At 40.6% G+C, this 17,019-nt stretch overlaps 4 non-coding genes across 4 annotated transcripts; all 4 read right to left on the reverse strand.

The window, feature by feature from the left end:
* Window positions 1–2,320: 2,320 nt before the first annotated feature.
* Window positions 2,321–2,484, reverse strand: LOC123730007 (U1 spliceosomal RNA). The gene has a single exon (XR_006761700.1). It is a non-coding gene; the product is annotated as a U1 spliceosomal RNA (small nuclear RNA).
* A 4,408-nt stretch (window positions 2,485–6,892) lies between these two features.
* Window positions 6,893–7,056, reverse strand: LOC123730018 (U1 spliceosomal RNA). The gene has a single exon (XR_006761711.1). It is a non-coding gene; the product is annotated as a U1 spliceosomal RNA (small nuclear RNA).
* Window positions 7,057–11,467: 4,411 nt separating this feature from the next.
* Window positions 11,468–11,631, reverse strand: LOC123729889 (U1 spliceosomal RNA). Its single transcript, XR_006761588.1, has one exon. It is a non-coding gene; the product is annotated as a U1 spliceosomal RNA (small nuclear RNA).
* A 4,396-nt stretch (window positions 11,632–16,027) lies between these two features.
* LOC123729900 (U1 spliceosomal RNA) lies at window positions 16,028–16,191 on the reverse strand. The gene has a single exon (XR_006761599.1). It is a non-coding gene; the product is annotated as a U1 spliceosomal RNA (small nuclear RNA).
* Window positions 16,192–17,019: the final 828 nt, after the last annotated feature.

Genomic DNA, 17,019 nt, shown 5'->3' on the forward strand with positions numbered 1-17,019 from the left:
TGACATCATTGTGAAACATTTCCATTAGAATTTCATTTCTTTCTTATGAACATTTTATCAACTAGTCTTTGAGATATTAGGCTACTAGGGTTCTTACTTTGCGTTTTGGTGTACTGAAAAATACTCTGATGTCCGTCTTTTTTCTGCCATTTTTCTGCCATTTTTCTACCTGGTTGGCTACACACACACAGTATGTAGGTTATTTACATATGCTGCAACCTTTTGTAATTTTTATCGTTTGTTTCATATTGGCTGGCTTCTAACAATAGCTGAATTTGCAAAGCTAGCGAGCACCAATTCAGTGGTGTTTGCTATAATCATTGCTACCCGGGTTAAATAAAGGTGAAATAAAATATATAAATAAAAGTTCCCTTGCGACAATTTAGCTTTTGCAACGAGGACATTAAATATATCAAACCATTGTGAGGCCAAGGGTGGGGGGGTCGCAATCTTTTGAAACTTAAAAACGCGCTATTAAGTGTCTATAATCATCACAATTGCTTTCATTGCGTATTATTAATATTATTTCAATTACATAGTTATGTTTACAGTTATATATTGGGGGGGACAAATCATATTTTTCCCAGGATGGGGGGGGGGGGTCGTGTCCCCCCGTCCCCCCTGGGATTTCCGCCCCTGTTTGTTAGATAGCTCTGGTCTGTCTAACTCTCGAAAACTCAAGGTGGCATTATGTGTAATGTAATGGAACTGAGAGTCATGACGAAGGGCTAGCTCTGGTCCAATGTTAGGTAGCTCTGGTCCAACGTTAGGTAGCTCTGGTCCAACGTTAGGTAGCTCTGGTCCAATGTTAGGTAGCTCTGGTCCAACATTAGGTAGCTCTGGTCCAACGTTAGGTAGCTCTGGTCCAACGTTAGGTAGCTCTGGTCCAATGTTAGGTAGCTCTGGTCCAACGTTAGTTTAGCCAACTCTCTGAAGTTCAAAGACATTCAAAGTACATTCATATCCTCCGTAGATATAATTCTGTTATATCGGTAATTTGGTGTCAGAAGAGTAGCGTTTTAAGTGTTTTTCACAAAATGTTCTAAATGGCGGGAAATCCATCAGGGTGGACCTTATTGATCCCTGGGGCAGATTTGAGGAATCTATGTACCAAATTTCATGACTTTAGGTCAAACGGGGTGAGAGTGGTGAGCTTTCAAAGTTTGCATTTTCAATCTCTTGTTATAGCGCCACCATCTGGTCAATCAGTATAATTGAATAAATTCCAGATCTCTATGGCAAGACGCTTCATTCACCAAAGTTTCGTCAAAATTGGGCCAGTGCTGTTTGAGCTATACTGTGTGACTAACGTATAGACTTTACTGTAAAATAAATTAAATAAAGTTTCACGTTTTAATGTCACGTGCACAAGTACAGTAAAATGCCTTTCTTGCGAGCTATAAACCCAACAATACAGTAATCAATAACAATGTAATACTAAAAATGACATAAGGTAGAACAAAAACACACAAGATATAAAAAATAAGAAACAAGCTTGTACACAGCTATGATAATAACACACGTGAATTAACTTGGTATATAGTGGGGGTCGGTATTTAGCATCAGAAACTCAAGGTCGGGTGAACAGGAAGGAGCTCAAGATGTTTTCAACTTCGGTAAACCAGGAGTTGTTGATGAGGAAGCCGTACCCCTCCCCTGATCTTACCAGAAGACACCGCTACTGAAAAGCTGTCTGGTTGAATAGCAGAGTCGGGTGAATTCTCCGTAAACCATCTCTCTGTAAAAACAAAGACATTTCCCAACGTCCCTCTGTGATTCAAGCCTTTCTCGGAGTTCACTACGTTTATTTTTTACAAAACAAAACACAGCAGCAGAGACGGTAGAGACCATCTGGCAGAAGTGTGCCTGTTACAACGGGGACACAGCGCCTCCTACTGGACAAAATCAGTAGAAATGTACAGCGCTTATTATTCCCACGCGGTCTCCCATCCAAGTACTAATCAGGCCCGACCCTGCTAAGCTTTATGGTAAAGTATATAAAGTTACTGAGTCTCAAAAGCAGGTAAATTGAAGCAAACATAGCAGCCTTTTTACCTTTTTCATTAATTATGCTAAAATTGACACCTGACAAACAGTTCTATTTTCCACATATTTCTAACAGTAGAAAACATGAATCGGATACAGCACCGACCGAAGCGATGGACATCGATAAACTGTTGATTGTAGGATCTCTAAACAGCAGAGCTACTAAAAATATAATCACCAACTTGTAACTAAGCTAGATATCTACATGTCAAAGCTTTCTTCACTTAAAAAAGGCTGTTTCAGTCGAACCTAATATTTACTTTCACAGTGAAATCAGGGGAGAGCGCGAACGCAGTCCCCCACTACCAGAAATTATGCAATCGAGATTTCCACATTTGGGAAATTCGCAGGGGTCAGCACAGCCGGAGTGCAATGGCTGAGCCTCACCCTGGGTGAACCGCCTTCTTGATCACGGTGTCTCCCTTGCCAGGTAAGTATGAGTTGTACACGGTCAATGTGGGATAGTGCTTCCTGTGCGAACGTTTTAGTTTCATGGTTTTAGCACCACGGCTATTGAGAGAAAAGCAAATCATTTAAATAAACGTTCAGTGTTATTTTGTCTACGTGTAGATGGAAAGGTGAAAACACGTTTGAACTGTTATTTTACTCGTAAATGGTGAGTGTTTTTCAATTTTCCCAGGATGCAGTTCTGTAGAAATTATCATAACAAAAACATTTTTTATTAAACGTGTCTGATAGCTGAAACTATAACAAGTGATTAGAAATGCCCCTGAGTACATCCCAAACTATTCTGAAACACACATAAAGCCAAGTGAATGGAATTTGTGATTTTATTTAGCCTTTCTCGTTCTCGTGCTTCTTTTGTCTTCGAGAGAAAAGCCAGACTGCATTTCCACTATAGAACAGTAGTGGCCACACTCCCCAGTCCCACACAGCCACCCATGGAGGCACATTGAAACAGGGAGCGCTGATAAAGCGTTAGTTTCTACTCTTTCTTGTGGTGTTAATGTCGAGACAGTGCGTTAAATACCTGACTAAACTTTAGCGTTCATACAGATTGAACTGAAAGACAATGTATCTTATTGAACCCATGTCAGCCATTACCGGGGTGTGTTTGACAGGTCATTTACAAAAATGGCTGCGGTCCGTAACGTTAACGGTAAGAAACGACAGGCACAAGTAAGAGTATACAAGAGTAGCAAGAGTAAATTTATAGCAATCCAGTGAGATTTAAATCAAGTGACAAGTGGATTTTGCACTCCTCTCAAACACAGGAAATAGATGGTGGAAAAAGACAGATCCTCTGGTGAGCGGGGCATGCGCGTTGCTAGAGCAACTCTTAGAACAAGGATAGGTGTGTGTGTGTGTGTGTGTGTGTGTATCAGGGTCGTAGGATACAGGGGTTGGAACCGGTTCAGGGAACATGACAGAAAATAATGACCTTTTCTGAGGACCAGAACAGGGAACGAAAGTGATTTATAATGTTGCTGAAAACAAACAATTATTTGAAGAACATGGGAACCGGTAAATAACGTTATTTTACATTTCGGGCATTTTTCCAGTCCAACTAAAAACGCAACAAAGCATTTATGCAAAGCCCTCAACATCACCCAGTGTCTGGGTGCCTGCCAGCTGAAAATCTTTGCTAATGTGTGTATGTATGTAGGCTACCTGCCCTCCCACCAAAGCATAGTCTACTGTAGCTACTGATGCTACAGGCCTGATTCAGAAATTAGAGAGAGAGATTTTTTATTAGAGAATAAAGAAACTTTTTCAATACTAGTTAAGGATACTATAGTTATCACGTTTCACATTGGATTTATTAACTACAAAAACGTAAGATGTGTTTTTCTTTGCAGGGGCGAAAATCTAATATCAACTTTGGAGGGGACAATTACATGAAATTTTCTCAAGAGCAATTCCTGAGGGGGACACCAAAAGTAGTGCTGTAACACATAGCCTACATTGTAATATGGTAAATGTATATTGAGGAACCAAAGAAATAAGGTGTTTGCCGTACTCCTAACTACCGGTACCCAAAACTACACAACTAATCACAACAGCAATACCATTGCCTTTAACAAATCTTAGTTCAGTCACCAGTTTAAGCTGAGAGTGGGGGTATCCATGGCATATTCCAATTATGTTCCTATTTTACAAGTCAAAAAATTTGAGAACCTTTCATAATGTTGCCAAACAAAGACTCGACAAACTTACCTGAGACTCCCTGTCTCTGCCAGTCTGTCCCTGCATATCTGTCCCCAACTCTGCTGTCTGTGTGCCATCTGTTGCCTGCTCTGCCTAAAGACATCATTGTGAAACATTTCCATTAGAATTTCATTTCTTTCTTATGAACATTTTATCAACTAGTCTTTGAGATATTAGGCTAATAGGGTTCTTACTTTGCGTTTTGGTGTACTGAAAAATACTCTGATGTCCGTCTTCTTTATTTTTCTGCCATTTTTCTACCTGGCTGGCTGGCTACACACACATACAGTGTGTAGGTTATTTACAGTAGGAGATGGGCTTCTATCATCTTATCTTCAATCATTCTATTTGGGCTTCGATCTAAAAGGTAGCTAGCAAATGTGAAACGGATTGCAGTGACAAGAGTTGACAGCTGTATGAGTTCACCATTTACACAACATATGCTGCAACCTTTTGTAATTTTAATAGTTTGTTTCATATTGGCTGGCTTCCAACAATAGCTGAATTTGTAAAGCTAGCGAGCACCAATTCCGTTTCAGTGGTGTTTGCTATAATCTTTGCGACCCGGGTTAAATAAAGGTGAAATAAAATAAATAGATAAAAGTTCCCTTGCGACAATTTAGCTTTTGCAACGAGACCATTATATATCAAACTATTGTGAGGCAAAGGGTGAGGGGGGGTCGCAATCTTTTGAAACTTAAAAACGCGCTATTAAGTGTCTATAATCAGCACAATTGCTTTCATTGCGTATTATTAATATTATTTAAATTACATAGTTATGTTTACAGTGATATATTGGGGGGGACAAATCATATTTTTCCCAGGATGGGGGGGGTCGTGTCCCCCCCGGGATTTCCGCCCCTGTTTCTTTGTATTCTGGTGCCACTGCACAAGCATGTTAGATAGCTCTGGTCTGTCTAACTCTCAAAAACTCAAGGCAACATTATGTGTAATGTAATGGAACTGAGATTCATGACCAAGGGCTAGCTCTGGTCCAATGTTAGGTAGCTCTGGTCCAATGTTAGGTAGCTCTGGTCCAACGTTAGGTAGCTCTGGTCCAATGTTAGGTAGCTCTGGTCCAACGTTAGGTAGCTCTGGTCCAACGTTAGGTAGCTCTGGTCCAATGTTAGGTAGCTCTGGTCCAACGTTAGGTAGCTCTGGTCCAACGTTAGGTTAGGTAGCTCTGGTCCAACGTTAGGTAGCTCTGGTCCAACGTTAGGTAGCTCTGGTCCAACGTTAGGAAACTCTGGTCCAATGTTAGGTAGATCTAGTCCAATGTTAGTTAAGCCAACTCTCTGAAGTTCAAAGACATTCAAAGTACATTCATATCCTCCATAGATATAATTCTGTTATATCGGTCATTCGGTGTTAGAAGAGTAGCGTTTTAAGTGTTTTTCACAAAATGTTCTAAATGGCGGGAAATCCATCAGTGTGGACCTTATGGGTCCCTGGGGCAGATTTGAGGAATCTATGTACCAAATTTCGATGACTTTAGGTCAAACGGGATGAGGGTGGTGAGCTTTCAAAGTTAGCATTTTCAGTCCCTTGTTATAGCGCCACCATCTGGTCAATCAGTATAATTGAATGAATTCCAGCTCTCTATGGCAAGACGCTTCATTCACCAAAGTTTCGTCAAAATTGGGCCAGTGCTGTTTGAGCTATACTGTGTGACTAACGTATAGACTTTACTGTAAATTAAATTAAATCAAGTTTCACGTTTTAATGTCACGTGCACAAGTACAGTAAAATGCCTTTCTTGCGAGCTCTAAACCCAACAATACAGTAATCAATAACAATGTAATACTAAAAATGACATAAGGTAGAACAAAAACACACAAGAAATAAAATTAAGAAACAAGCTTGTACACAGCTATGATAATAACACACGTGAATTAACTTGGTATATAGTGGGGGTCGGTATTTAGCATCAGAAACTCAAGGTCGGGTGAACAGGAAGGAGCTCAAGATGTTTTCAACTTCGGTAAACCAGGAGTTGTTGATGAGGAAGCCGTACCCCCCCCCCTGATCTTACCAGAAGACACCGCTACTGAAAAGCTGTCTGGTTGAATAGCAGAGTCGGGTGAATTCTCCGTAAACCATCTCTCTGTAAAAACAAAGACATTTCCTAACGTCCCTCTGTGATTCAAGCCTTTCTCGGAGTTCACTACGTTTATTTTTTACAAAACAAAACACAGCAGCAGAGACGGTAGAGACCATCTGGCAGAAGTGTGCCTGTTACAACGGGGACACAGCGCCTCCTACTGGACAAAATCAGTAGAAATGTTCAGCGCTTATTATTCCCACGCGGTCTCCATTCCAAGTACTAATCAGGCCGGACCCTGCTAAGCTTTATGGTAAAGTATATACAGTTACTGAGTCTCAAAAGCAGGTAAATTGAAGCAAACATAGCAGCCTTTTTCATTAATTATACTAAAATTGACACCTGACAAACAGTTCTATTTTCCACATATTTCTAACAGTAGAAAACATGAATCGGATACAGCACCGACCGAAGCGATGGACATCGATAAACTGTTGATTGTAGGATCTCTAAACAGCAGAGCTACTAAAAATATAATCACCAACTTGTAACTAAGCTAGATATCTACATGTCAAAGCTTTCTTCACTTAAAAAGGCTGTTTCAGTCGAACCTAATATTTACTTTCACAGTGAAATCAGGGGAGAGCGCGAACGCAGTCCCCCACTACCAGAAATTATGCAATCGAGATTTCCACATTTGGGAAATTCGCAGGGGTCAGCACAGCCGGAGTGCAATGGCTGAGCCTCACCCTGGGTGAACCGCCTTCTTGATCACGGTGTCTCCCTTGCCAGGTAAGTATGAGTTGTACACGGTCAATGTGGGATAGTGCTTCCTGTGCGAACGTTTTAGTTTCATGGTTTTAGCACCACGGCTATTGAGAGAAAAGCAAATCATTTAAATAAACGTTCAGTGTTATTTTGTCTACGTGTAGATGGAAAGGTGAAAACACGTTTGAACTGTTATTTTACTCGTAAATGGTGAGTGTTTTTCAATTTTCCCAGGATGCAGTTCTGTAGAAATTATCATAACAAAAACATTTTTTATTAAACGTGTCTGATAGCTGAAACTATAACAAGTGATTAGAAATGCCCCTGAGTACATCCCAAACTATTCTGAAACACACATAAAGCCAAGTGAATGGAATTTGTGATTTTATTTAGCCTTTCTCGTTCTCGTGCTTCTTTTGTCTTCGAGAGAAAAGCCAGACTGCATTTCCACTATAGAACAGTAGTGGCCACACTCCCCAGTCCCACACAGCCACCCATGGAGGCACATTGAAACAGGGAGCGCTGATAAAGCGTTAGTTTCTACTCTTTCTTGTGGTGTTAATGTCGAGACAGTGCGTTAAATACCTGACTAAACTTTAGCGTTCATACAGATTGAACTGAAAGACAATGTATCTTATTGAACCCATGTCAGCCATTACCGGGGTGTGTTTGACAGGTCATTTACAAAAATGGCTGCGGTCCGTAACGTTAACGGTAAGAAACGACAGGCACAAGTAAGAGTATACAAGAGTAGCAAGAGTAAATTTATAGCAATCCAGTGAGATTTAAATCAAGTGACAAGTGGATTTTGCACTCCTCTCAAACACAGGAAATAGATGGTGGAAAAAGACAGATCCTCTGGTGAGCGGGGCATGCGCGTTGCTAGAGCAACTCTTAGAACAAGGATAGGTGGTGTGTGTGTGTGTGTGTGTATCAGGGTCGTAGGATACAGGGGTTGGAACCGGTTCAGGGAACATGACAGAAAATAATGACCTTTTCTGAGGACCAGAACAGGGAACGAAAGTGATTTATAATGTTGCTGAAAACAAACAATTATTTGAAGAACATGGGAACCGGTAAATAACGTTATTTTACATTTCGGGCATTTTTCCAGTCCAACTAAAAACGCAACAAAGCATTTATGCAAAGCCCTCAACATCACCCAGTGTCTGGGTGCCTGCCAGCTGAAAATCTTTGCTAATGTGTGTATGTATGTAGGCTACCTGCCCTCCCACCAAAGCATAGTCTACTGTAGCTACTGATGCTACAGGCCTGATTCAGAAATTAGAGAGAGAGATTTTTTATTAGAGAATAAAGAAACTTTTTCAATACTAGTTAAGGATACTATAGTTATCACGTTTCACATTGGATTTATTAACTACAAAAACGTAAGATGTGTTTTTTCTTTGCAGGGGCGAAAATCTAATATCAACTTTGGAGGGGACAATTACATGAAATTTTCTCAAGAGCAATTCCTGAGGGGGACACCAAAAGTAGTGCTGTAACACATAGCCTACATTGTAATATGGTAAATGTATATTGAGGAACCAAAGAAATAAGGTGTTTGCCGTACTCCTAACTAACGGTACCCAAAACTACACAACTAATCACAACAGCAATACCATTGCCTTTAACAAATCTTAGTTCAGTCACCAGTTTAAGCTGAGAGTGGGGGTATCCATGGCATATTCCAATTATGTTCCTATTTTACAAGTCAAAAAATTTGAGAACCTTTCATAATGTTGCCAAACAAAGACTCGACAAACTTACCTGAGACTCCCTGTCTCTGCCAGTCTGTCCCTGCATATCTGTCCCCAACTCTGCTGTCTGTGTGCCATCTGTTGCCTGCTCTGCCTAAAGACATCATTGTGAAACATTTCCATTAGAATTTCATTTCTTTCTTATGAACATTTTATCAACTAGTCTTTGAGATATTAGGCTAATAGGGTTCTTACTTTGCGTTTTGGTGTACTGAAAAATACTCTGATGTCCGTCTTCTTTATTTTTCTGCCATTTTTCTACCTGGCTGGCTGGCTACACACACATACAGTGTGTAGGTTATTTACAGTAGGAGATGGGCTTCTATCATCTTATCTTCAATCATTCTATTTGGGCTTCGATCTAAAAGGTAGCTAGCAAATGTGAAACGGATTGCAGTGACAAGAGTTGACAGCTGTATGAGTTCACCATTTACACAACATATGCTGCAACCTTTTGTAATTTTAATAGTTTGTTTCATATTGGCTGGCTTCCAACAATAGCTGAATTTGTAAAGCTAGCGAGCACCAATTCCGTTTCAGTGGTGTTTGCTATAATCTTTGCGACCGGGTTAAATAAAGGTGAAATAAAATAAATAGATAAAAGTTCCCTTGCGACAATTTAGCTTTTGCAACGAGACCATTATATATCAAACTATTGTGAGGCAAAGGGTGGGGGGGGGTCGCAATCTTTTGAAACTTAAAAACGCGCTATTAAGTGTCTATAATCAGCACAATTGCTTTCATTGCGTATTATTAATATTATTTAAATTACATAGTTATGTTTACAGTGATATATTGGGGGGGACAAATCATATTTTTCCCAGGATGGGGGGGGTCGTGTCCCCCCCGGGATTTCCGCCCCTGTTTCTTTGTATTCTGGTGCCACTGCACAAGCATGTTAGATAGCTCTGGTCTGTCTAACTCTCAAAAACTCAAGGCAACATTATGTGTAATGTAATGGAACTGAGATTCATGACCAAGGGCTTGGGTGTAGCTCTGGTCCAATGTTAGGTAGCTCTGGTCCAACGTTAGGTAGCTCTGGTCCAACGTTAGGTAGCTCTGGTCCAACGTTAGGTAGCTCTGGTCCAATGTCAGGTAGCTCTGGTCCAATGTTAGGTAGCTCTGGTCCAATGTTAGGTAGCTCTGGTCCAACGTTAGGTAGCTCTGGTCCAACGTTAGGTTAGGTAGCTCTGGTCCAACGTTAGGTAGCTCTGGTCCAACGTTAGGTAGCTCTGGTCCAACGTTAGGAAACTCTGGTCCAATGTTAGGTAGATCTAGTCCAATGTTAGTTAAGCCAACTCTCTGAAGTTCAAAGACATTCAAAGTACATTCATATCCTCCATAGATATAATTCTGTTATATCGGTCATTCGGTGTTAGAAGAGTAGCGTTTTAAGTGTTTTTCACAAAATGTTCTAAATGGCGGGAAATCCATCAGTGTGGACCTTATGGGTCCCTGGGGCAGATTTGAGGAATCTATGTACCAAATTTCGATGACTTTAGGTCAAACGGGATGAGGGTGGTGAGCTTTCAAAGTTAGCATTTTCAGTCCCTTGTTATAGCGCCACCATCTGGTCAATCAGTATAATTGAATAAATTCCAGATCTCTATGGCAAGACGCTTCATTCACCAAAGTTTCGTCAAAATTGGGCCAGTGCTGTTTGAGCTATACTGTGTGACTAACGTATAGACTTTACTGTAAATTAAATTAAATCAAGTTTCACGTTTTAATGTCACGTGCACAAGTACAGTAAAATGCCTTTCTTGCGAGCTCTAAACCCAACAATACAGTAATCAATAACAATGTAATACTAAAAATGACATAAGGTAGAACAAAAACACACAAGAAATAAAATTAAGAAACAAGCTTGTACACAGCTATGATAATAACACACGTGAATTAACTTGGTATATAGTGGGGGTCGGTATTTAGCATCAGAAACTCAAGGTCGGGTGAACAGGAAGGAGCTCAAGATGTTTTCAACTTCGGTAAACCAGGAGTTGTTGATGAGGAAGCCGTACCCCTCCCCTGATCTTACCAGAAGACACCGCTACTGAAAAGCTGTCTGGTTGAATAGCAGAGTCGGGTGAATTCTCCGTAAACCATCTCTCTGTAAAAACAAAGACATTTCCTAACGTCCCTCTGTGATTCAAGCCTTTCTCGGAGTTCACTACGTTTATTTTTTACAAAACAAAACACAGCAGCAGAGACGGTAGAGACCATCTGGCAGAAGTGTGCCTGTTACAACGGGGACACAGCGCCTCCTACTGGACAAAATCAGTAGAAATGTTCAGCGCTTATTATTCCCACGCGGTCTCCATTCCAAGTACTAATCAGGCCGGACCCTGCTAAGCTTTATGGTAAAGTATATACAGTTACTGAGTCTCAAAAGCAGGTAAATTGAAGCAAACATAGCAGCCTTTTTCATTAATTATACTAAAATTGACACCTGACAAACAGTTCTATTTTCCACATATTTCTAACAGTAGAAAACATGAATCGGATACAGCACCGACCGAAGCGATGGACATCGATAAACTGTTGATTGTAGGATCTCTAAACAGCAGAGCTACTAAAAATATAATCACCAACTTGTAACTAAGCTAGATATCTACATGTCAAAGCTTTCTTCACTTAAAAAGGCTGTTTCAGTCGAACCTAATATTTACTTTCACAGTGAAATCAGGGGAGAGCGCGAACGCAGTCCCCCACTACCAGAAATTATGCAATCGAGATTTCCACATTTGGGAAATTCGCAGGGGTCAGCACAGCCGGAGTGCAATGGCTGAGCCTCACCCTGGGTGAACCGCCTTCTTGATCACGGTGTCTCCCTTGCCAGGTAAGTATGAGTTGTACACGGTCAATGTGGGATAGTGCTTCCCGTGCGAACGTTTTAGTTTCATGGTTTTAGCACCACGGCTATTGAGAGAAAAGCAAATCATTTAAATAAACGTTCAGTGTTATTTTGTCTACGTGTAGATGGAAAGGTGAAAACACGTTTGAACTGTTATTTTACTCGTAAATGGTGAGTGTTTTTCAATTTTCCCAGGATGCAGTTCTGTAGAAATTATCATAACAAAAACATTTTTTATTAAACGTGTCTGATAGCTGAAACTATAACAAGTGATTAGAAATGCCCCTGAGTACATCCCAAACTATTCTGAAACACACATAAAGCCAAGTGAATGGAATTTGTGATTTTATTTAGCCTTTCTCGTTCTCGTGGTTCTTTTGTCTTCGAGAGAAAAGCCAGACTGCATTTCCACTATAGAACAGTAGTGGCCACACTCCCCAGTCCCACACAGCCACCCATGGAGGCACATTGAAACAGGGAGCGCTGATAAAGCGTTAGTTTCTACTCTTTCTTGTGGTGTTAATGTCGAGACAGTGCGTTAAATACCTGACTAAACTTTAGCGTTCATACAGATTGAACTGAAAGACAATGTATCTTATTGAACCCATGTCAGCCATTACCGGGGTGTGTTTGACAGGTCATTTACAAAAATGGCTGCGGTCCGTAACGTTAACGGTAAGAAACGACAGGCACAAGTAAGAGTATTACAAGAGTAGCAAGAGTAAATTTATAGCAATCCAGTGAGATTTAAATCAAGTGACAAGTGGATTTTGCACTCCTCTCAAACACAGGAAATAGATGGTGGAAAAAGACAGATCCTCTGGTGAGCGGGGCATGCGCGTTGCTAGAGCAACTCTTAGAACAAGGATAGGTGTGTGTGTGTGTGTGTATCAGGGTCGTAGGATACAGGGGTTGGAACCGGTTCAGGGAACATGACAGAAAATAATGACCTTTTCTGAGGACCAGAACAGGGAACGAAAGTGATTTATAATGTTGCTGAAAACAAACAATTATTTGAAGAACATGGGAACCGGTAAATAACGTTATTTTACATTTCGGGCATTTTTCCAGTCCAACTAAAAACGCAACAAAGCATTTATGCAAAGCCCTCAACATCACCCAGTGTCTGGGTGCCTGCCAGCTGAAAATCTTTGCTAATGTGTGTATGTATGTAGGCTACCTGCCCTCCCACCAAAGCATAGTCTACTGTAGCTACTGATGCTACAGGCCTGATTCAGAAATTAGAGAGAGAGATTTTTTATTAGAGAATAAAGAAACGTTTTCAATACTAGTTAAGGATACTATAGTTATCACGTTTCACATTGGATTTATTAACTACAAAAACGTAAGATGTGTTTTTCTTTGCAGGGGCGAAAATCTAATATCAACTTTGGAGGGGACAATTACATGAAATTTTCTCAAGAGCAATTCCTGAGGGGGACACCAAAAGTAGTGCTGTAACACATAGCCTACATTGTAATATGGTAAATGTATATTGAGGAACCAAAGAAATAAGGTGTTTGCCGTGCTCCTAACTAACGGTACCCAAAACTACACAACTAATCACAACAGCAATACCATTGCCTTTAACACATCTTAGTTCAGTCACCAGTTTAAGCTGAGAGTGGGGGTATCCATGGCATATTCCAATTATGTTCCTATTTTACAAGTCAAAAAATTTGAGAACCTTTCATAATGTTGCCAAACAAAGACTCGACAAACTTACCTGAGACTCCCTGTCTCTGCCAGTCTGTCCCTGCATATCTGTCCCCAACTCTGCTGTCTGTGTGCCATCTGTTGCCTGCTCTGCCTAAAGACATCATTGTGAAACATTTCCATTAGAATTTCATTTCTTTCTTATGAACATTTTATCAACTAGTCTTTGAGATATTAGGCTAATAGGGTTCTTACTTTGCGTTTTGGTGTACTGAAAAATACTCTGATGTCCGTCTTCTTTATTTTTCTGCCATTTTTCTACCTGGCTGGCTGGCTACACACACATACAGTGTGTAGGTTATTTACAGTAGGAGATGGGCTTCTATCATCTTATCTTCAATCATTCTATTTGGGCTTCGATCTAAAAGGTAGCTAGCAAATGTGAAACGGATTGCAGTGACAAGAGTTGACAGCTGTATGAGTTCACCATTTACACAACATATGCTGCAACCTTTTGTAATTTTAATAGTTTGTTTCATATTGGCTGGCTTCCAATAATAGCTGAATTTGCAAAGCTAGCGAGCACCAATTCCGTTTCAGTGGTGTTTGCTATAATCTTTGCGACCGGGTTAAATAAAGGTGAAATAAAATAAATAGATAAAAGTTCCCTTGCGACAATTTAGCTTTTGCAACGAGACCATTATATATCAAACTATTGTGAGGCAAAGGGTGGGGGGGGGGTCGCAATCTTTTGAAACTTAAAAACGCGCTATTAAGTGTCTATAATCAGCACAATTGCTTTCATTGCGTATTATTAATATTATTTAAATTACATAGTTATGTTTACAGTGATATATTGGGGGGACAAATCATATTTTTCCCAGGATGGGGGGGTCGTGTCCCCCCGGGATTTCCGCCCCTGTTTCTTTGTATTCTGGTGCCACTGCACAAGCATGTTAGATAGCTCTGGTCTGTCTAACTCTCAAACTCAAGGCAACATTATGTGTAATGTAATGGAACTGAGAGTCATGACCAAGGGCTAGCTCTGGTCCAATGTTAGGTAGCTCTGGTCCAACGTTAGGTAGCTCTGGTCCAACGTTAGGTAGCTCTGGTCCAACGTTAGGTAGCTCTGGTCCAATGTCAGGTAGCTCTGGTCCAATGTTAGGTAGCTCTGGTCCAATGTTAGGTAGCTCTGGTCCAACGTTAGGTAGCTCTGGTCCAACGTTAGGTTAGGTAGCTCTGGTCCAACGTTAGGTAGCTCTTGTCCAACGTTAGGTAGCTCTGGTCCAACGTTAGGAAACTCTGGTCCAATGTTAGGTAGATCTAGTCCAATGTTAGTTAAGCCAACTCTCTGAAGTTCAAAGACATTCAAAGTACATTCATATCCTCCATAGATATAATTCTGTTATATCGGTCATTCGGTGTCAGAAGAGTAGCGTTTTAAGTGTTTTTCACAAAATGTTCTAAATGGCGGGAAATCCATCAGTGTGGACCTTATGGGTCCCTGGGGCAGATTTGAGGAATCTATGTACCAAATTTCGATGACTTTAGGTCAAACGGGATGAGGGTGGTGAGCTTTCAAAGTTAGCATTTTCAGTCCCTTGTTATAGCGCCACCATCTGGTCAATCAGTATAATTGAATGAATTCCAGATCTCTATGGCAAGACGCTTCATTCACCAAAGTTTCATCAAAATTGGGCCAGTGCTGTTTGAGCTATACTGTGTGACTAACGTATAGACTTTACTGTAAATTAAATTAAATCAAGTTTCACGTTTTAATGTCACGTGCACAAGTACAGTAAAATGCCTTTCTTGCGAGCTCTAAATCCAACAATACAGTAATCAATAACAATGTAATACTAAAAATGACATAAGGTAGAACAAAAACACACAAGAAATAAAATTAAGAAACAAGCTTGTACACAGCTATGATAATAACACACGTGAATTAACTTGGTATATAGTGGGGGTCGGTATTTAGCATCAGAAACTCAAGGTCGGGTGAACAGGAAGGAGCTCAAGATGTTTTCAACTTCGGTAAACCAGGAGTTGTTGATGAGGAAGCCGTACCCCTCCCCTGATCTTACCAGAAGACACCGCTACTGAAAAGCTGTCTGGTTGAATAGCAGAGTCGGGTGAATTCTCCGTAAACCATCTCTCTGTAAAAACAAAGACATTTCCTAACGTCCCTCTGTGATTCAAGCCTTTCTCGGAGTTCACTACGTTTATTTTTTACAAAACAAAACACAGCAGCAGAGACGGTAGAGACCATCTGGCAGAAGTGTGCCTGTTACAACGGGGACACAGCGCCTCCTACTGGACAAAATCAGTAGAAATGTTCAGCGCTTATTATTCCCACGCGGTCTCCATTCCAAGTACTAATCAGGCCGGACCCTGCTAAGCTTTATGGTAAAGTATATACAGTTACTGAGTCTCAAAAGCAGGTAAATTGAAGCAAACATAGCAGCCTTTTTCATTAATTATACTAAAATTGACACCTGACAAACAGTTCTATTTTCCACATATTTCTAACAGTAGAAAACATGAATCGGATACAGCACCGACCGAAGCGATGGACATCGATAAACTGTTGATTGTAGGATCTCTAAACAGCAGAGCTACTAAAAATATAATCACCAACTTGTAACTAAGCTAGATATCTACATGTCACAGCTTTCTTCACTTAAAAAAGGCTGTTTCAGTCGAACCTAATATTTACTTTCACAGTGAAATCAGGGGAGAGCGCGAACGCAGTCCCCCACTACCAGAAATTATGCAATCGAGATTTCCACATTTGGGAAATTCGCAGGGGTCAGCACAGCCGGAGTGCAATGGCTGAGCCTCACCCTGGGTGAACCGCCTTCTTGATCACGGTGTCTCCCTTGCCAGGTAAGTATGAGTTGTACACGGTCAATGTGGGATAGTGCTTCCCGTGCGAACGTTTTAGTTTCATGGTTTTAGCACCACGGCTATTGAGAGAAAAGCAAATCATTTAAATAAACGTTCAGTGTTATTTTGTCTACGTGTAGATGGAAAGGTGAAAACACGTTTGAACTGTTATTTTACTCGTAAATGGTGAGTGTTTTTCAATTTTCCCAGGATGCAGTTCTGTAGAAATTATCATAACAAAAACATTTTTTATTAAACGTGTCTGATAGCTGAAACTATAACAAGTGATTAGAAATGCCCCTGAGTACATCCCAAACTATTCTGAAACACACATAAAGCCAAGTGAATGGAATTTGTGATTTTATTTAGCCTTTCTCGTTCTCGTGGTTCTTTTGTCTTCGAGAGAAAAGCCAGACTGCATTTCCACTATAGAACAGTAGTGGCCACACTCCCCAGTCCCACACAGCCACCCATGGAGGCACATTGAAACAGGGAGCGCTGATAAAGCGTTAGTTTCTACTCTTTCTTGTGGTGTTAATGTCGAGACAGTGCGTTAAATACCTGACTAAACTTTAGCGTTCATACAGATTGAACTGAAAGACAATGTATCTTATTGAACCCATGTCAGCCATTACCGGGGTGTGTTTGACAGGTCATTTACAAAAATGGCTGCGGTCCGTAACGTTAACGGTAAGAAACGACAGGCACAAGTAAGAGTATTACAAGAGTAGCAAGAGTAAATTTATAGCAATCCAGTGAGATTTAAATCAAGTGACAAGTGGATTTTGCACTCCTCTCAAACACAGGAAATAGATGGTGGAAAAAGACAGATCCTC

Source organism: Salmo salar, chromosome ssa23 (assembly GCF_905237065.1).
Source record: "Salmo salar chromosome ssa23, Ssal_v3.1, whole genome shotgun sequence".
Taxonomy (NCBI): domain Eukaryota; kingdom Metazoa; phylum Chordata; class Actinopteri; order Salmoniformes; family Salmonidae; genus Salmo; species Salmo salar.